Source organism: Panicum virgatum, chromosome 6N (genome assembly GCF_016808335.1).
Source record: "Panicum virgatum strain AP13 chromosome 6N, P.virgatum_v5, whole genome shotgun sequence".
Taxonomy (NCBI): Eukaryota; Viridiplantae; Streptophyta; class Magnoliopsida; order Poales; family Poaceae; genus Panicum; species Panicum virgatum.
The window spans coordinates 22,239,871-22,257,039 of NC_053150.1; the positions used below are offsets into that span (position 1 = coordinate 22,239,871).

The 17,169-nt window shown below is 48.0% G+C and overlaps 2 long non-coding RNA genes across 2 annotated transcripts; both read left to right on the plus strand.

Moving 5' to 3' along the window:
- Window positions 1–1,298: 1,298 nt before the first annotated feature.
- On the plus strand, window positions 1,299–2,537 carry LOC120679447. The gene is made up of 3 exons (XR_005677197.1): window positions 1,299–1,798; window positions 1,913–1,980; window positions 2,310–2,537. It is a non-coding gene; the product is annotated as an uncharacterized LOC120679447 (long non-coding RNA).
- A 1,814-nt stretch (window positions 2,538–4,351) lies between these two features.
- Window positions 4,352–5,514, plus strand: LOC120679448. Its single transcript, XR_005677198.1, has 2 exons — window positions 4,352–4,736; window positions 5,267–5,514. It is a non-coding gene; the product is annotated as an uncharacterized LOC120679448 (long non-coding RNA).
- The last annotated feature ends 11,655 nt before the right edge of the window (window positions 5,515–17,169 follow it).

Sequence of the window (17,169 nt, forward strand, 5' to 3'; positions counted from 1 at the left end):
CAAATTTTTAGAACCACTAGATTTTTACGGAATGCAATAGGACCAAAATTTTGTTGTCATTCCGATTTGTAGAATTTTCTGACCAAATTTTAATATTATTATAATTATTGTATGGTATCTTAAGTATAGAAGTATAAAGTATACATAGGAAACAATTGAATTATTTATCTATGTGGAGAATATGGGTTATAACGGAACTTAGGAGGCTAAATATGACTTTATAAAAAAATTTAAATCATATTTGATGTATACATAGTTCGATTTGAATTACTACCAATCAGCACGTCAAACATGATGAAAAATCTAGTCAGAGTTTCCCCCCTTAAGTCGGACTTGTCTTGTCCTTCCATCTTCGATCCAACGATTTGGATCGATACGAGATGAATAAAACGTAGACCGTCTGAAAACCCTAGCTCTGTCTCCTACCCTCGCCAGCCGCGGCACTCCTCCATCTCTTCCCTCCTCTGAGGGAACTGGGACCTTCTCGTTCCTTCCGTCCCCATCCCCCTCCTACAGTTGCTCGGAGCGGAAAGGAGGCGACGCGTGTTTCCGGCGGCGATTCCGCCAGCCCCGTCCTTCTCTGGTGCCCGGAGCGGCGCCGGAGATGAACATGGGCCGTGGAATCATTGCGCGGATGTATATAGTCTAGGTGTGTGCTCATCTAAGTCTAGGGTTTGCTCGCCGTCACTGCTTGACGGCGGAGCTAGAGTTCGGCCAGGGGACGACGCTCCTCTGCGCTGTGTGTTCCATGGCGGCGTCGGCGCGGCGGAATAATGCTCCAACTTTTCCCTGCCCCGCTGGCTTTTCACTCCGGTGTCAGCGGCGAGTTCGGGAGCTTTCGTTTAGGAGTCCGGCCTCGGTTCTTCTTCGTCTCCGGCGGGCGGTGAAGGTACGAGGCTTTTGTCTTGAGGGTGCAGAGCAAGCTGGTGGTCCTGTGGTTGCTTGGTGGTTGGCCCAGACTCGATCTTCCCTCGGCGGCGACAGTCTCCGACGGTGAGCCATGGGCCAGGGTCGTCGGAGCTTGGGGCGGGTCCCCGACCGATGGACTTTCGCTGTTTGCTTCTTCTACTGCGGTTCTTCCCAAAGCCATGCGGCGACGGCTGGTGGTGGCGGATTCCAGAGGATTCGGCTTGCTGTGGTCCCATGGACCTTAATGTAATTTCTTCATTTTTCAGGGGCCTTTGTGCAAGTAGACTGGTGGTACAGCTTTGTTTTGTACCTACCTGGGTGTATCTGTATTTGTACTGGATTTTGTACTGTATCCTTAACTTAATACATAATACAGGTATGTTCGATCAAAAAAAATCTCTTCCCTCAGATCTGCACCACCCCAATTCCCCATCGGCCGCCGCCTCCGCCCCCAGCCAGCTCCGATTCCCAGCCCTCCCCTTTGCGCCCCTGCTAACCCCGCCCCCTCGCGCCCTCCACCTCCCGCCACTGCCGCCAGGAGCGCTCCACCTCCCGCCACTGCCGCCAGGAGCGCGGTGAGGCGCCGCCTTCGCGCGAGTCCGTCATTGATGCCATGCTTCAGAGGGCTGGGGAGGCCGACCAGCTCGCAAAGGCCGCTTCCGTCTCCTCTGACTCCAACCTCGTCATCGACCTATGAGTGCCCGTCCATCTCCTCCGCCTCCTTGGGGGGAAATTTTCAGTTGGTGTTGCGAGATTTGCGTCTCCGCCTGCTTTGGATTCTCATGGATTAGGTTGGTTTGGCGCAGGGACGACACGACGGGCGAGACGGACGAGGAGAGGCGGCGGCTGCGGAAGGAGCAGGAGGCCCTGGCCTCAGTTTCCCTGGACGGTTAGCACTTTCGTTCATTGGTGTCATTGCTGTTATAGGTGTGTGGTTTTAGGACTGTTCTTCTGTGATTGTGGCTCCTTTGTGCGTGATTGCAATCCACTGTGGCATAATCAGATGACCGTAGAGGAGCTAGATGCGAACAAGAGGCGGGCATTCCTTGTGTGGCGTATAATTCTTGCAAAGTTGGTACCGAGTTATACTATTACTCTACTCTGTTGATTATAATTAGAACTGTTAAGTGGGATGGAATGATATTGATATTCTCTTGTAAGATGACATATTCATGACTTCACTACGTCTACTCATCTTTATTAATCGACAAGTGCATAAGATTAGTTTGGGACCATTTCTGTTGCATATGTAGCGATAACCTAAATATGTGGCTTAAAGGCAGATAGTACGTGTTAATTGTACAAATTTACCTTGAGTTCTTAATATATCTTTGAGCATCAAATTTCCAATTAAATGCTTTGAGTAGGTTCGTAGTTCATGAGAGCAATCTTATCTGTAGATTGGAAGAGAATGGCAAGCTTTTCCTGACACCCTTTGAGAAGAATTTTGACATCTGGAGATAGCTCTGGAGAGTGCTTGAATGCAGTGATTTGGTGAGCCTAAGGATGTTAGACCGGATGGTCAAAGCACTCCGGTGGCACCCCCGCAGCCAGAGTTCGAGCCCCCGTAGGCGCACTCGGGTGGAGTTTTCGGGAATTTCCCGTGCGGGGTAAAAAAAACCCCCTCGTTGGCCCCCACGCCTCCGCTGCGGGCAGTCCCTGGCCCAGTGGCCGGGCCTGCCACAGTTGTGGCAGGCGTCGTCTCGTGCCGCCTTGGGCCTGTCAGCGGCGCCGCCCTGAGCATCTCCGCGGGCGCCACCCTCGGCGCGCCCTCGTGCCCCGGCTTGGGCACCTCCGCGCCCCTTTCGCGGCTTGCCGCGCTTGCGGCCACCAGTCGAGGAAGAGGGCTCCCCCCTCCTCCTGTCACCGCGCCGAGCCTCCCACTGCTCCTGAGTGAGGTGGAGCTTCCCACCGATGGAGATGCCTCCCGAGGGAGGCTGTGGCTCGTCGCTGTCGACGACCTTGAGGCGACCTATCGCCTCCTCGATCGTCATGGTGGAGAGGTCCAGCAGAGACTCGATCGAGCGAGCGGTCTGCCTGTACCTCTCGGGGACGCAGCGGAAGAGCTTCTCGACGGCTCTCTCCTCGTCGTAGGTGTCGTCGCCGAACTGCACCACCTTCTGCAGCAGAGTGTTGAGACGGAGGGCGAAGTCATCAACATCCTCACCTGGCTTGAAGGCCAGGTTCTCCCACTCCTTGCGAAGTGCCTGGAGAGTGGTCTTGCGGGCGCGATCGCTGCCGATACGTGCCGCAGCGATGGAGTCCCAGGCCTCCTTGGCAGTTCGCTTCTTGGAAAGCGTGAACTGCATCTCGGGCGGGGCTGCTGCGATGAGAGCATCCAGCGCCCGTCGATCCTCATCGTAGTCGACGTCGCCGTACCGGACTGCCTCCCACATATGCCGCACCTGGAGCTTCACCTCCATGACCGCGGCCCACTCGACGTAGTTGGTCTTGGTGAGGGTGGGCCACCCACCGCCGGGACCGACGTCCCTGACCACCGCCTGGAGGCCGTGGTAGCCGGGGGCGCCGCCGCGCGCACCCCAGCCAGGAGCGCCGCCACCGCCCTGCGCGCCGCCGCCAGGGGCGCCGCCTCCGCCCTGCGCACGGCCTCCGCCGCCGGGTGCGCGGCCCCCTGGACCGTCGCCGGGCGCACCGCCAGGCGCGCCGCCGTCCAGGCAGCCGCCGGGCGCACCGCCAGGCGCGCCGCCGTCCAGGCAGCCGCCGGGCGCACCACCAGGCGCGCCGCCGTCAAGGCCGCCGCCGGGCGCGCGGGCCCCTGGACCGCCGCCGGGCGCGCGGGCCCCTGGACCGCCGCCGGGCGCGCCGCCGTCCAGGCCGTCGCCGCCGGGGGGGCTGCTGCCCACCGCGCGGTCCGCTCCCGCGCTCTCTCCCTCTCCAACTCCTCAAGGTCCTCGTCGGCGGTGGCGTCGCCGGCGATGGAGCCGCTGAGGCTGCCGCGCAAGGTCTCAACCTCGACCTCCGCCGCACGCGCTGCATCCTCCGCCTCCTCTGCTTCCACCTCCGCCCTGGCCGCTGCCAGCTCCGCTGCAGCCAGCCTGGCCGCCCTCGCCGCTGCTGCAGCGGCTTGAGCCGTCGCTCGCCTGCGCTCCTCTGCCGCGGCGAGCTCGGCGTCTCGCTGGCGCCGTGCGCTCGAGGCGACCGAGCGCTGAGACGGTGCGTCGGACATGGCGCGCCTCCAAGGGGCTGTTGCGTGGAGAGGGGGAAGGGAACGGGGAAGAAGAGGCAGCCGGAGCTGCTGCTGCTGTTGCAGCGGCTGCTGCTGCTGCTGTAGTGGCTGGTGCAGTTGCTGCTGCTGCGCTAACTGCTGGTGGTGGTGGCTGGGCTGCTACCGCGGCTTGGGAAGGGGAGGAGCAAGAGATATCCAACCTACAGGAAAGTACGGCTCTGATACCAGATGTTAGCAGCTCAATTTTCACTCATTGAGCTGAGAGGATGACACTCAAGTTGGGGAAGTTTTCTGGGTTTTTCTTCATTCACACTCACAATGCCATGCCATCCAACGGGAGGGGAGGCAACACATTTATACACAGCTGCAGGGCAGCCAACACTGAGGCATATTCTACTCCTAGTCTAAGATGCCAAATGAAAGGACTACTCCTAGTCTAAGATGCCAAATGAAAGGACTAACTGCTGTCCTATCTAGATGCTAAAGCAGTCCAAGATGCTGTCCTCTAGGGCAGCAATGGTGCTAGTGCATGCTGCAGAAAAATGAGATGCTGCAGCCCCACATGCTGCAGCCCCACACAGCCCCACAAAGACCACAAGTACAGAGACTTATTCCCTTCAGATTGACACGTTATTAGAAGGTGACAGCTGTTCCTTCTACAAACACCTCAGTTGTTGCATTGCATTTATCTTCCTTGTGCTTGTCAATGTGGATTTTAAGTTGAGCTAAGTACAAACGTATGCTTTTTGAGTCAGAATAAACTGATTGTTGGTTCCATCGCTTGGGATAGGGGGGAGTTGACGTAAATACTTGATTCCGTGTTTGCCACTAGCTAAACCTTTTTTGGTTGACATAGCTTAGTTTACTGATGTGCAGCTTGCTTTATGTTGCAGGCAGGTTTAGCAACAATTATCTACAATTATGCAATTTACAAATTCAATTATGCAATTTTCTCACTTTGTTTTCCTAGTGACATGTAATGATCTGGATGTCTGAAATTATAATGATATGATAATCTGAATAAATGCTTATTTTATGCTTTGAACTAGTGATGTTGTGGCTACAGTGAACATGCAAGACTATAATGTTGCCTACATATTTAAAATGTTCTAAAATTTTGTTCTTGTTTTTTCTTTAAAATCTGAATGAATGAATATGTTTTTTTTACAGAATTTGAAGATTAAGAAGATCAAGTCATGAGTACAAAGAGGAGAAAGAAGGCCCAAAGAATGAAAGAAAGATAGGCTTTAGAAGTTATTCTAAAAATTTAGAACTATTGTATGATATTGCCACTTTGTCTAGTTTTTTAATTTTTATAAGCGTACTTGTATCTACTTGACAATATTGGACCTCTTGTTTGTTGAATTATGAAGCTTCCTATTTTAAGATACCTGCAGGGCATGGATCATTTTTCCCCATTTTTAACATTACATATTGAGAATAAAAATATAAATGCTCATTTTTCCCATTTTTGAATTACATATTAAATTGCATATTAAGAATAAATATAAAAAGGTGAATAAAATAATATATTTTTGTCACTCGCCATGTCACTTGCCATGTTGTCCAACGTATAAGATGGGTTGTAAAATGTATCAAGTAAATCGTCTCTATGTTAATAGACATGTAATATAGTTGTGTCTACAAGATTGTCTCTACAATCTTTCACACACAATGAAGCGTTACTATACTATGTATCTACATTATTAGAAACATTTTATTTCTGTGTTTACAAAGATGTATCGATTTGTGTGGATATGCATCTAACGTGTCTATGAAACGTCTCTTGCTAAACGTCTCTTGCTTACATAGATACGATTCAAGAAATCGTCTCTACAAAGCCTAACACCGTCCATACGAAGACGCTTCTAACACGCTTTTATGAAAATGTGTCTACACTGCCATAGAGATGCAATATAGCGTGTCAAACTCTAAAAATTCCGTATCTACAGGGGGGGTTCTAGTAGTGCTCTTTCTGTTCTTTTCTTTAGCCCTCTCACAACTTCATAGCTGCTCTGTAAGTATTCCTTTACTTCCATTTTATTTTTTAATAAAGTTACAGCAGGGGTCTCCCTTGCTGTGTTTCCCTCATAAAAAATGACTTTGAAATAATCAACTTGATCTATGTTGATATAAATACAAAAATTAACTCAGACGACTATTCTTTTGATTATTCTCCATCTCTCGACATAACCTTATTCCCTCGATACATATTTTTTTCATTTCTCACAATTTTGGCCACAATATTATTTTGTTAATGATGTATTTAATGATGCATAGTCCTGGGTTGCCACATCATTTAGGGAATTCTCTACTTTGCTTTGATTGATGTGTGTCACTGGCATGGAAATCATTTATGAGAACTATATTTGCATTCTTTGGTAAATAAAAGGTATAATGCTTCTAATATTTTTTTCAATCCTCATTTTTCTAATGATGTTTAACTGACAGGGGCAGATAAAGACGATAGTGATGCAAGGTGTTTCTGCTGTTTGGATCAATTGCCTTGCCTCCTTAAATAAGGTGGAAGGTATTTCCATACAGAATCTAGGGTAATATGCTTGCAGGGACAGGGAATAGCATGTGAGATAAGATTGTCAATGTTTTGTTGATGTAGGCATGAAAGTCACATTACTTCTTTTCTTCACTATACATATTTGTTTCTTGGATTTGAATTAGTAGAACTTGAGTTAGAAAAATAATGCTTCTTGTGTATTCTTTATACATTATCACTGACACTTCAATATTATTTCAGTTGCTGAGTTGAAGAATAAGGTTCAAATGATTTCAATGGCCGCATGGATAGGAGAGGAGGCGGCAATCAGCATGGGTAGCTTCATGAAGCTGATGAGGTTGGCACTGGGAGACGATGTGCCACTCATGGTGAAGGTGATGAATTTCTCCGTCCTTGTCCAAATTGCATCTTGATTCCAAGTTTCTGGGTCTTCTTTGCTGAGTTCCAACTGGTGATGTCACTATTTTATATACGAAGAACTTCAAGGAGCCATGGATGTGATGTTCATTTGCACAGGTGTTTGTTCGTAGTTCTTTATCTGGCTTGAATTGATGCATTATGGTAACTTGGTAAGGTTAATGGCACAAGCACATAGGATGAACTGATGCATATTGAGTTCTTTTTTTTTCGCCGAGTGTATGTAGTCTAATTAGTGACAAGCATTTTTGCAAGTGTCCTCTCAGCATAAACAGATCATGTCATATCTACTATAAATTAGTTTCTGCTTTTAACTTTTGTAGATTTGAATTATGGATACCTTCCCTGCTATTGCTCTTAAAGATTTAAGGTGGATACCTCTTTCCAATTATATCTAATATGTTTTCTGAGTTGGTTTTGATAGCAACTGTGGTTTTGATAGCTACTATTATATCTAATAGTGTTGTAAATATGTATTTAATTCTAAATCAGTCTATGCACAATCACCTGTGGTTGGGATTTTTATTGTTATGCTTATGGAATCCTGCAATAGTAGTCAATCTATACTATAAAGGATGAAACTTTGTAATTCATTTTCCACCAAAATTAGCCTACCCATACCCCTCACAAAACATCTCTTAATGGCCCACATAGAAGGGCTGGATGCTTGACAGGATGGAGTGGACCGAAAAAATGTTGGTTTCCAGGATGATTCCGCTCCGATCCCTTTTTATTTGTCACCGAGCCGCTTTATACCCGTCACCCCAAAATCATGCGCAAGAAATCAGGAGCTAGCCCAATCAATGCCTATCCCCGTCCGTCTCGACCAGGAACGGCCGAATCATGCAGCCTCAACATGCACCATCCCCATCTGTATCCCCTCCCACGCATCAGGCGCGCGCACCTCCGCCGACCGTCACATTTGAAGTGATCACAAATTCAGTAAAGTAGGTCAATGCCTTCTCTGATAAACATCATTATTTTAATCCACTATTTAGTGTGTCACATTTCCTTTATGTTTCTAATTCAATTTGCCAGCCTCTTTCTTTAAATGCATAGCTTGCTATCTGAAATAACATCAATCAACTTGCTGCGGAGCTGTTGAGAGGCACTTGGAGACCGTTTCTTCAAGAAACATCTCACTACCTTTTTCTTTTCCCTGTGAGAAAACGTCTGCAAGTGCCTCTCAACAGCTCTGCAGCAAGTTGATTGATATTATTTCAGATAGCATGAGCTGCATGAATATATTATATTTCTTTTGGTGCGATCAAATGCAAAGACAGCGCAGAACACTAAATCAGAGTCGATGGTCCAGACTGAGGCTTAATTAGGGTAATCCTAAAGGGCTTTCCTAATGTTAGTTGCTATTGACCATAAACTTTTTAAGAGAACACCGCAAAAGAAAATTTCCATATCTACCAAGAGTTGCAGCTTATGGTAAGGCCTTTAATGAGCTGTATGAAAATATTATATTTCTTTTGCCATAACATGAGCTGCATAAAATATTATATTTCTTCTCTCAATTTGATGATTATCAGCAATTTACCTTGTGGAATCATTATCTTCATTCCGAGCCAGCTTTTTGCATTTTAGGGACTTCTGCAATCCCTTAGACTCACTGTTAATTCAGCTTAAGTACTACATATGTTTATCCATCATACTTTTTCATTGGCAATCTATGCAGGATTTGCCTCAGACCAATTTAAAGCTGCACCTCAATACCTCAAGCATGGCGTTAAATGTTGTGTACACAGTTTCTTCCAACATGAAAAATGTGCTGTGTAATTGAAAGAAATTTGTGGCATAATGTTCTGGTAAAATTTCTTTTTTCATGCTTCATTGGTTATGGAGTACAAAACCTTGCACTGAAGATAACTTTCTTACAGTGTGTTGCTCTTCCATGTATATCAATCCTAGGAAGAATTGATACATTAATTCTGTGACATGATCAGTCTCCAATGTGTCCCTTTGCAACTTGCAAGTGTCTTCGTAAGCAGTATAATTTTTATATTTTTATGGGGCTACCTGTGTGCACTTGTTTAGTAAAGCCATGAAGATCTTTATGTACAATGGTATATAATATTTGCTTTGGAAATGTGTAGTAAACTAGTACAGTTTTCATTTGTTAGGTGTGACTGGTTTTTTAATTTTACGGGATCTATCTACGAGAATGTTGTTATCTTGAGCTTGAAAATGAAAGACCGCGAGGCATTTAAGAGGAGCTTGTGCCAGCTATACATCAATACATGGTTTGTCTCTCCTACAACTATTGATACCATGATCCATCCTTGTCAAGCACATCAGATAGAGTGGCTTTCGCTGAGTAAAGTTTATCCAATGCCTTTGGTTTGTGGGAATTCATGAAAGTGATTTGATTAAATTTGCTCAAGTTTGATGTTCATACAAAGTGTTTATCGAATTGTTAATTGTCTAGGTGAGGTTCTGAACTTCTGATGCTATTCACTCATGATCTGAATTCTAATTGTCAGTTGTATCTGGGAACCCTTGTATAAACTTGCATGATTCACTCTAGATATGGTGATGGTGGAACCGCTCTTCTAGCAGCATGATGGTGTTCCTTCCTGACATAATATGATCCTCATGTCAGTCTAAGACTGACCATACTAATATTTGGTTTTTGCACTCAGTTTGGTTTTGTTGCTCCATATCTGTCATGGGGATAAGATGGGTGTTTCATGAAGCTAATATCTCGGTAAAATCATTTATAGTACCTTAAGGGAACAACAAGGAAGTACAACATGGTAGGAGAGGAATCAAATTAATCTTGTCTAGACTCAGTAGTTAACAAGGAGCTCTGCAACTGTTTTGTTCTTATTAGAGTATATTTGGTAGTTGTAGATATACGAATCGTAAACTACCAATGTATTCCGGGGAGTCTTGCCCCCCAAGTCTTGTACTCTTATATATACTGGCCGAGGCCTCAATGCAATACATCCATCAATTACGCATCTCTATTCTCTCCTACATGGTATCACGAGATTAGTGTTTGAGATCCTAGGCTAATCTTCCGCTGCCTCTCTCGCACCCTGCCCTACGCACGCCGCCGGCCGTCCTCCACGGCGCACCTCCAGAGTGCCCCCTCGATGGCCTCCTAGCGCGCCCCCGGGGAGGTCGCCCATGACCTCCGCCGGGGGCAGCGCCCCTCTCCGCGGCAGATTAGTTTAATCCGCCACCAGATCGCGTCAAGCAGCAGCAGATTGGGGAGTACCTCGTCATCCGCTAGGGAATCATCGACGACACCACCATCCCGCGCTGCCGTGGTGGCAGCCGCAGCCTCCTGCAGCACCCGCCTCCTACTTGTGCTGCCGTGGTGGCAGCAGGGGTTGCCGAGTGTAGAACGCCCGTCGCCGACGAACCCCCCTGCCGGCATCCCGCTTCACCTAGCCCCTCCGCCGTTGGGCGCCGCTGCCTTGCCGTCCGCCCTGGCGGGATCCGTCTCCGGGCGCCACCGCCTCCTGGCGGGATCCGCCGCTGGCCGCCACCGCCTCTAGGCGGGATCTGCCGCTGCTCCACAGATCCAGGCGGGGATCCGCCGCCGCTCCACGGATCCAGGCGGGGATCCGGCGGGATCCGCCACCGCGCCGAGCGGGAACCGCATCAGTGTGGCTCCGCCCCGCCTTGCCTTCGCCCCCGGACCGGATCCGCCCCGCTCCTCCACATCGCCGCACACGCAGCCGTTTTCTTTCTGTCTTCTCCCTCTCTCCCATGGCCTTCTTGACCGTGGACGTGAGAGGTGGCAAGAGATAAGAGGATGAGGGGTTCTGCTACGTGCACCCGAGGTACTACACGAGCTGCTACTGTATCAATTTTTCTTTTGCCCGATCAGAGATCGGGATTGCGTCGCCCACTGCCCGTTGACCTCGCACCTCTACTTTGATGTCGGTGTCGACTTCACCGGCCTCTTCTTCCTCTCCGACCCTGCGGCATGGCGAGATGGCCGGCACCCTAGGGGGCGCTCGTTTGTGCCGCCGCCTACATCGCCGCCTCATCCGCACGTCGACCTTCGCCGGCTCATCGTCGCCTTCACCGATTGGGATGCCTTCACCGACTTCGCCCACCGTCATCTCGCCTCACGCTACTCGGTCTGATCAGCCGATGTGCGTGATCCACCCGGCTCCCGTGACATCCATCCTCGTCGAGCGCGCCCTTCACCGAGCACGGAGGGCTGTCGCTGCGTCGCCTCTTCGGGCAGCAGTGGCGTCACCCCGTGGTCTTCTCCGCCGTTGCTTCCTCACCGCCGTCGACCACGTCCCCAACCTCATCGTGACTCGTCGCTGTGCGCCTCGTGCATGGTCTTCGTCAAGCTGTACAAGTTCTTCGCCGTCTCTTTCGAGCGTCGCCGCCGCGTCATCCTAATTTTTTGGCCTTGTGCTGGAAAATCTGGGTTCCCCTCCTCGCTTCATCTAGCACAACCACATCGCCAGCATCGCCATCTCGTCCCCGACTACTTCATCTACTACGGCAACATCAGGCATTGGCATCTTCTATCTCGCCTTCTTCTGCGCCTGCGACCGCCATGGAGACCTTCTCTGCTGGTCCCCCTCGGCGACGGCGTCTGGTTGTGCATCCTCCCTTGCACGTTCAGTATTGGCAACACCGGTGCGTGCCCATCGTCCCCGATGCATTCCTGAGCCCGGCAAACTCGGGCATGTGTCGCCCGATGGCCTGACTGTATCGACTTCAGTATCGCTCCCTCTACGACTGCATCAACGCGTCGCTGAAAGTGCATCTAGGCCCCTAATTGATTTTGGTGATTTTTGACAATCACAATTTGGGGATATGATGCTTTGAAGAAAGTGTGTGCATGAATAAAATGAGAAAAACAAAAAGAAGACAAAAGGAAGGTCCCCTATTTCAAATTAAGTATGATGGATTCAATCGGAGATTTAATTTTAATTTTCGGTTTGAATTTGAGTATAGGATTCACCGTACTATCAAGGGGGACGCATTCGAATGAATTTTGGGTTGTTAAAATGCTTCATTTGAGATGACATTCTTGAGAGAAAACACCCACAAAATTCCCCAACACAAAGTTTCTGCACAAGGCCGGATGATCCGGCCACACAGTGTTGGGCGGTACTGCGTAAGTCTGGATGATCCGGCCCTAGCCCGGATGATCCGGACCTAGTGACTTGAGAGCACTGGAAGTGGCTCAGGCTGGATGATCCGGCCCTAGCCCGGATGATCCGGATCTGGGAAGTTCAGTGTGTGTTTAGCCTGTTCTGTCAACACCTCGGATGATCCGGGGTTACCCCGGATGATCCGGGAACCACCAGAAAACACACAACGGTCACATTTGGGGGTTGGAGTATATATACACCTTCACCCCCTGTCATTTACTCTCTCTCACTCTCCGACCAACCACGCCTCTAAAGCATTGACTCCTACACTTCTCTCCATCCTAGAGCTTGATCCTTGCAAGGAAACACCTAGGGATTGAGAGGAAGTGAGATTCGAGGTGTGAATTGAGAGCACTCCGCGGGCTAACACTTGCTCATCTCAAGAAGCACTTGAAGCAACCTTTGATTCGTCGATTCACATTTGTTACTCTTGGAGCTTCGCTCCTAGATGGTTAGAGGTGCTGGTGAGCTTCCATTCTCTTGTGGTTGAGCCCCGAAAGTTTGTATTACCCCGTCCTTCGTGGACATTTAATAGTGAGCAATTCAATCCTCTTGTGTGGGTGATTGAGTGAGGGAAAGGGTTATAGAGCAACCCTGCTCTTTGTGAGCACCTCAACGGAGACGTAGTTCCTTTGTGGAGTGAACTTTGGGATAAATCTTGTATCTCTTTTATTTATTGTTGTATTTATTGTTCTTGACCTAATCTTGACTTGATCTACTTGTTAGTGGCTTTCCTCTTGTGCTAATCTGGTTCACAGGCTTGATTACTTTATTTATCAACTTTGTATTTAAAGGGATTCGTCAAAAGCTAAGTAGATTTCAAATCTCGTGCAAGATTCTCTTCCATTCTCGAATCATCCGACCCTAGGCCGGATCATCCGGACCTGACAAGGACCGGATCATCCGAACCTAGGCCGGATCATCCGAGCTTGACATTTTTCCTACCAGTTTTTCAGGAATTTTTTAAGCAGGCCTATTCACCCCCCTCTAGGCCTAGTGTTGATCCTTTTAATTGGCATCAGAGCTCGGATCTCCGTGTTGAGCTTGATCGCTTGGAGATTAAAAGAAGATGTCGGGCGAACACTCTCCCGAGCGTCTCGTCATTCCGACGGGTGATGATGATAAGGACAAGAACAAGCAAGATGATGGAAAATATGTGAATGAGAAACAAGATGAGTCAAGTGGCTCAAAAGGCAAGAACAAGAAAAACAAAAAGAATGATGGCGACTCGGAATCAAGTGATGACAAGATGTCATATAGAGAATGGAAGGCATGGAAGAAGGAGCAAAAGTTGAAGAGCAAAAAGAAGAAGAAAGCTAGCTCTAAGATTTTCTTTGACTCAAGTGATGACTCGGATTTCGACCACAAGCGAAGATCATTTCGCAATTCTAGCAAGAGTGAGTCATCAAGAGACAAAAAGAAACTTGAGTATCACCGTGTGTCTCAAGACTATACATTTCAACTTCCTAGTCACCATGGTGCATCTATCCATATGGGAAAACCACCACTCTTTGATGGAACCGGGTACAATCAATGGAAAACTAAGATATTTGGGTATTTGAATGCAATTCACAAGGATCTATGGAAAGTTGTAGAAGTTGGATGTGAGATTCCGGATGAAGATGAGACTCCAACACATTTGTAACAATATGTGCTGCAAAGAAATTTCCAAGCCTTGAACATCCTTCGCACATCTGTGAGTCCGGAAGAGTTTGACAAGATAGAGGATGCACCAACCATCAAAGATGCTTGGGACACTCTCCAAGTCAACCATCAAGGCTCAAGAAAGGTTTGTGAGTCAAGAATCAAGACATTGGAAGATGAACTAAGCCTTTTCACTATGAGAAAGGATGAGAGTGTCAAGGAAATGTACAATCGGATGAAGAAGATCACCAATCAAATCAAGTCACTTGGAGGTGACAAATGGGGTGATCGTGAGATTGTGGACAAGCTCTTGACTGTGTATATGGCTAGGGATGTCAGTTTACCTAGCTTGATTAGGGCCGAAAGAGGATTCAAGCACTTCACCGCCGAAAATGTTCTTGGAAGAATTGGGGCTCATCATGATCAACTAAGATCGGCCACTAAAAAAAGAACTAAGTTCACCTCTGCGTCAAGGAAAGCGTTCTTCTCCTAGGGGAGAATCCAGCAAGCATAGGGGTGACAGCACTACAGCGTTCCCTCCTCAGAAGGTGTATGCTACCACGCCATGGGCGTCACCGGCATCGGGTTTTTCTTGTCCTACACGGGGGCATGAAGGAATTTGGATGTATTGTTATCCGATGCTATACCCACCATCTCACCACAGGGAGGAGGATCACATAATGCCTGTGTTCGGCAAGGATGCACGACCAGTGCATGACCGATTGAGATCCAACCAATCAGGTCAGAGGCGGCAGCCTGAACCGGTCAGACCGGTCGCCACTGACCGGTCAGACCGGTCTCATCAGAGGCCGGGCAAAGCTCATTCTTCGAGACAGGTTTACCGTGTCAAGGAGAAGAAAAAAGAGACAGCATTAATTGTGCAGACATGTTGGACATCGCAAAGAGAGAGTTCGATGCGCTTGCCGTAGACGGCAGCAACTACCTCATGTGGGCTATTGACATCGAGATCAAGCTCGACGGTATGGGCCTCGATCATACCATCGTCTAGCCAGAAGCTGGCAAGGATGAACGCACAAAGCCTGATAAAGCAAGGACGTTGCATTTTTTGCGACATCATCTCCACCTAGACCTGAAGTCTGAGTACATGACAGAGAGGGATCCACTGGTTTTATGGCAGTCCCTGAAGGATCGCTTCAGCCAGCAGTGATCAATTGTGCTCCCAAGAGCACAACAGGACTGGATCAACCTACGCTTCCAAGACTTTAAGCCTATGGTAGCGTACAACCCTGCTTTACACAGGATTGTGACTAAAATGCGTCTATGTTGCCAGAAGATCACAAACGCTGATATGATCGAGAAGACTCTGTCCACCTTCCACGCTGGCGACATAGTACTACAACAGCAATACAAGAACTCAAAGTACACTAAGTACTCTGAGTTGAGTGAAGTATTGTCTGTCGCTAAACAACAAAATGAGGTTCTTATAAACAATCATTCTGTCCGGCCCACCGGCTCCATGGCTGTGCTTGAAGCACACGCCAACGTTGCTGAGAGTTCTCGCAACCATAAAAGAGCCCGTGGAAAGGGAAAGTGGAAGGGGAAAAGAGGAGCCATGTTCAAAGGCAAAGGAAATGGAAAGCCCAAAGGTAGAGCCGAACCCAAGAAGGAAAAAGGTTACCATAGTGGGGAAGAGCAAGGTGAATGGTACAGATGCGGGACAAAGGGACATTGGTCCCGTAAGTGCTGCACCCCTAGGCACCTAGTTGACCTTTACTAGCAGAGCAAGAAAGGGAAAGGTCAACATGAGTCCCACTTCACCACTGAGCCAGAAGCTCAAAAGCGTGACGATATGAATATCGACGCAAATGGTGAAGACGTCCAAATGGAAGAAAATGAGGACAACCTTCTTGATGACTTTGATATATTCGGGGACCTGTAGTGACCTCCAAAATATCATGTTAAAAGTGATGTCCACATGTATTAGTGTTTTGCCATATATGCTCCTGTAGTGACCTTCGTAATATTTCCTAGGAACCATGTTATATTGCTCTAAAATGTATGTGTTATGTTAAATTCCTATTTTTCTTTCATGGTATTTAACAGAATTTGTGGGAACCCTATGGCTGAAGCAGAGATCTGTCTTGTAGACAATGGCACCACTAATACGATACTAAGGGAAACCAAGTATTTCCAGACTTTGACAAAGAAAAATGGAAATATTATGAGCATTGCTTCCGAAAGTGCCACACTGGTTCTCCCAATGGGTACGCAGATATTTGTGAAGGATGCATTATTGTATCCTGACTCAAAGCGCACCCTTTTGAGCTTCAAAGATATTTGTTCAAATGATTTCCATATAGAAATCGAGATTGAGCAAGGTACTGAATATCTGATCATCACTAAATTCGACGGATACCGAAAGAAAATAGTGGAAAGACTCCTGTTGACACAGAATCGCGGCAACACACTCGAGTGCGCTAGAACGCGCGAACTATCGTCAAAACGATCAACACCCGCGAAACCCTGGGCGGACCGGTCTGACCGGTTTCGTCGACCGGTCTAACCGGTGCAGGCAGGGGCTCGCTGGAAACCTAGAATAGCGAGCTCGGGAGGGACCCCGTCGGAGCTCGTGATCGTAGGGTTGCTCTGAGGTCGGCAGGCCACTCAGAACGTCTTCAAACGCCGCTGGGACGAAGGAAGAAAGCAATCTAGGGTTGGAAAATGCTAGGGTTTGAGAGATAAAAGTAATGCGATTTTTTGTATTGATTCGATTGGGAATAACCTCAATCGGCCTTAACCTTTATATTTATAGGCCGGGGAAGACGTACCCCTTCACGAGTAGGATTACATGAGGACTCTTTACAAAAACCTAATTCTACTCGGACTGTACAGACCTGACCGGTCTGACCGGCCGGCCCGACCGGTCGGCCTCAGCATATGCCAAATTTGGCTGTCAACATATGCCCCCTGCTTTTTGGTGAGTTTCACAAGCCAAAAAGCAAGGACTATCCTGATGTACATGTTTTACACAGAGCATACAAGTCCTAAAACAAAACTAAGGGCGATATATAATACCGGCCGTCTTTGTCTTCATGCACTTTGCCATATGCTAGGATAAAATTTCTTCAAGTACCTCCTGTTGATAGCTCTAGGTAGACGCTCACCTTGCACCGTCTCCATCATTTATGAATTACCGGAGATAACCTTGATAATCTTGTAGGGACCCTCCCAACTCGGCGACCATTTACCAAACTTGTTGCTTTTCATCCCAAGAGGCAAAATTGTCTTCCAAACTAGATCTCCAACCTGAAAAGATTTAAGTTTTACCTTTTTGTTGTAGGCTCTAGCCACCCGAAGCTTGTCCTTCTCAATTTCCTTCAAAGCCTTCAAACACT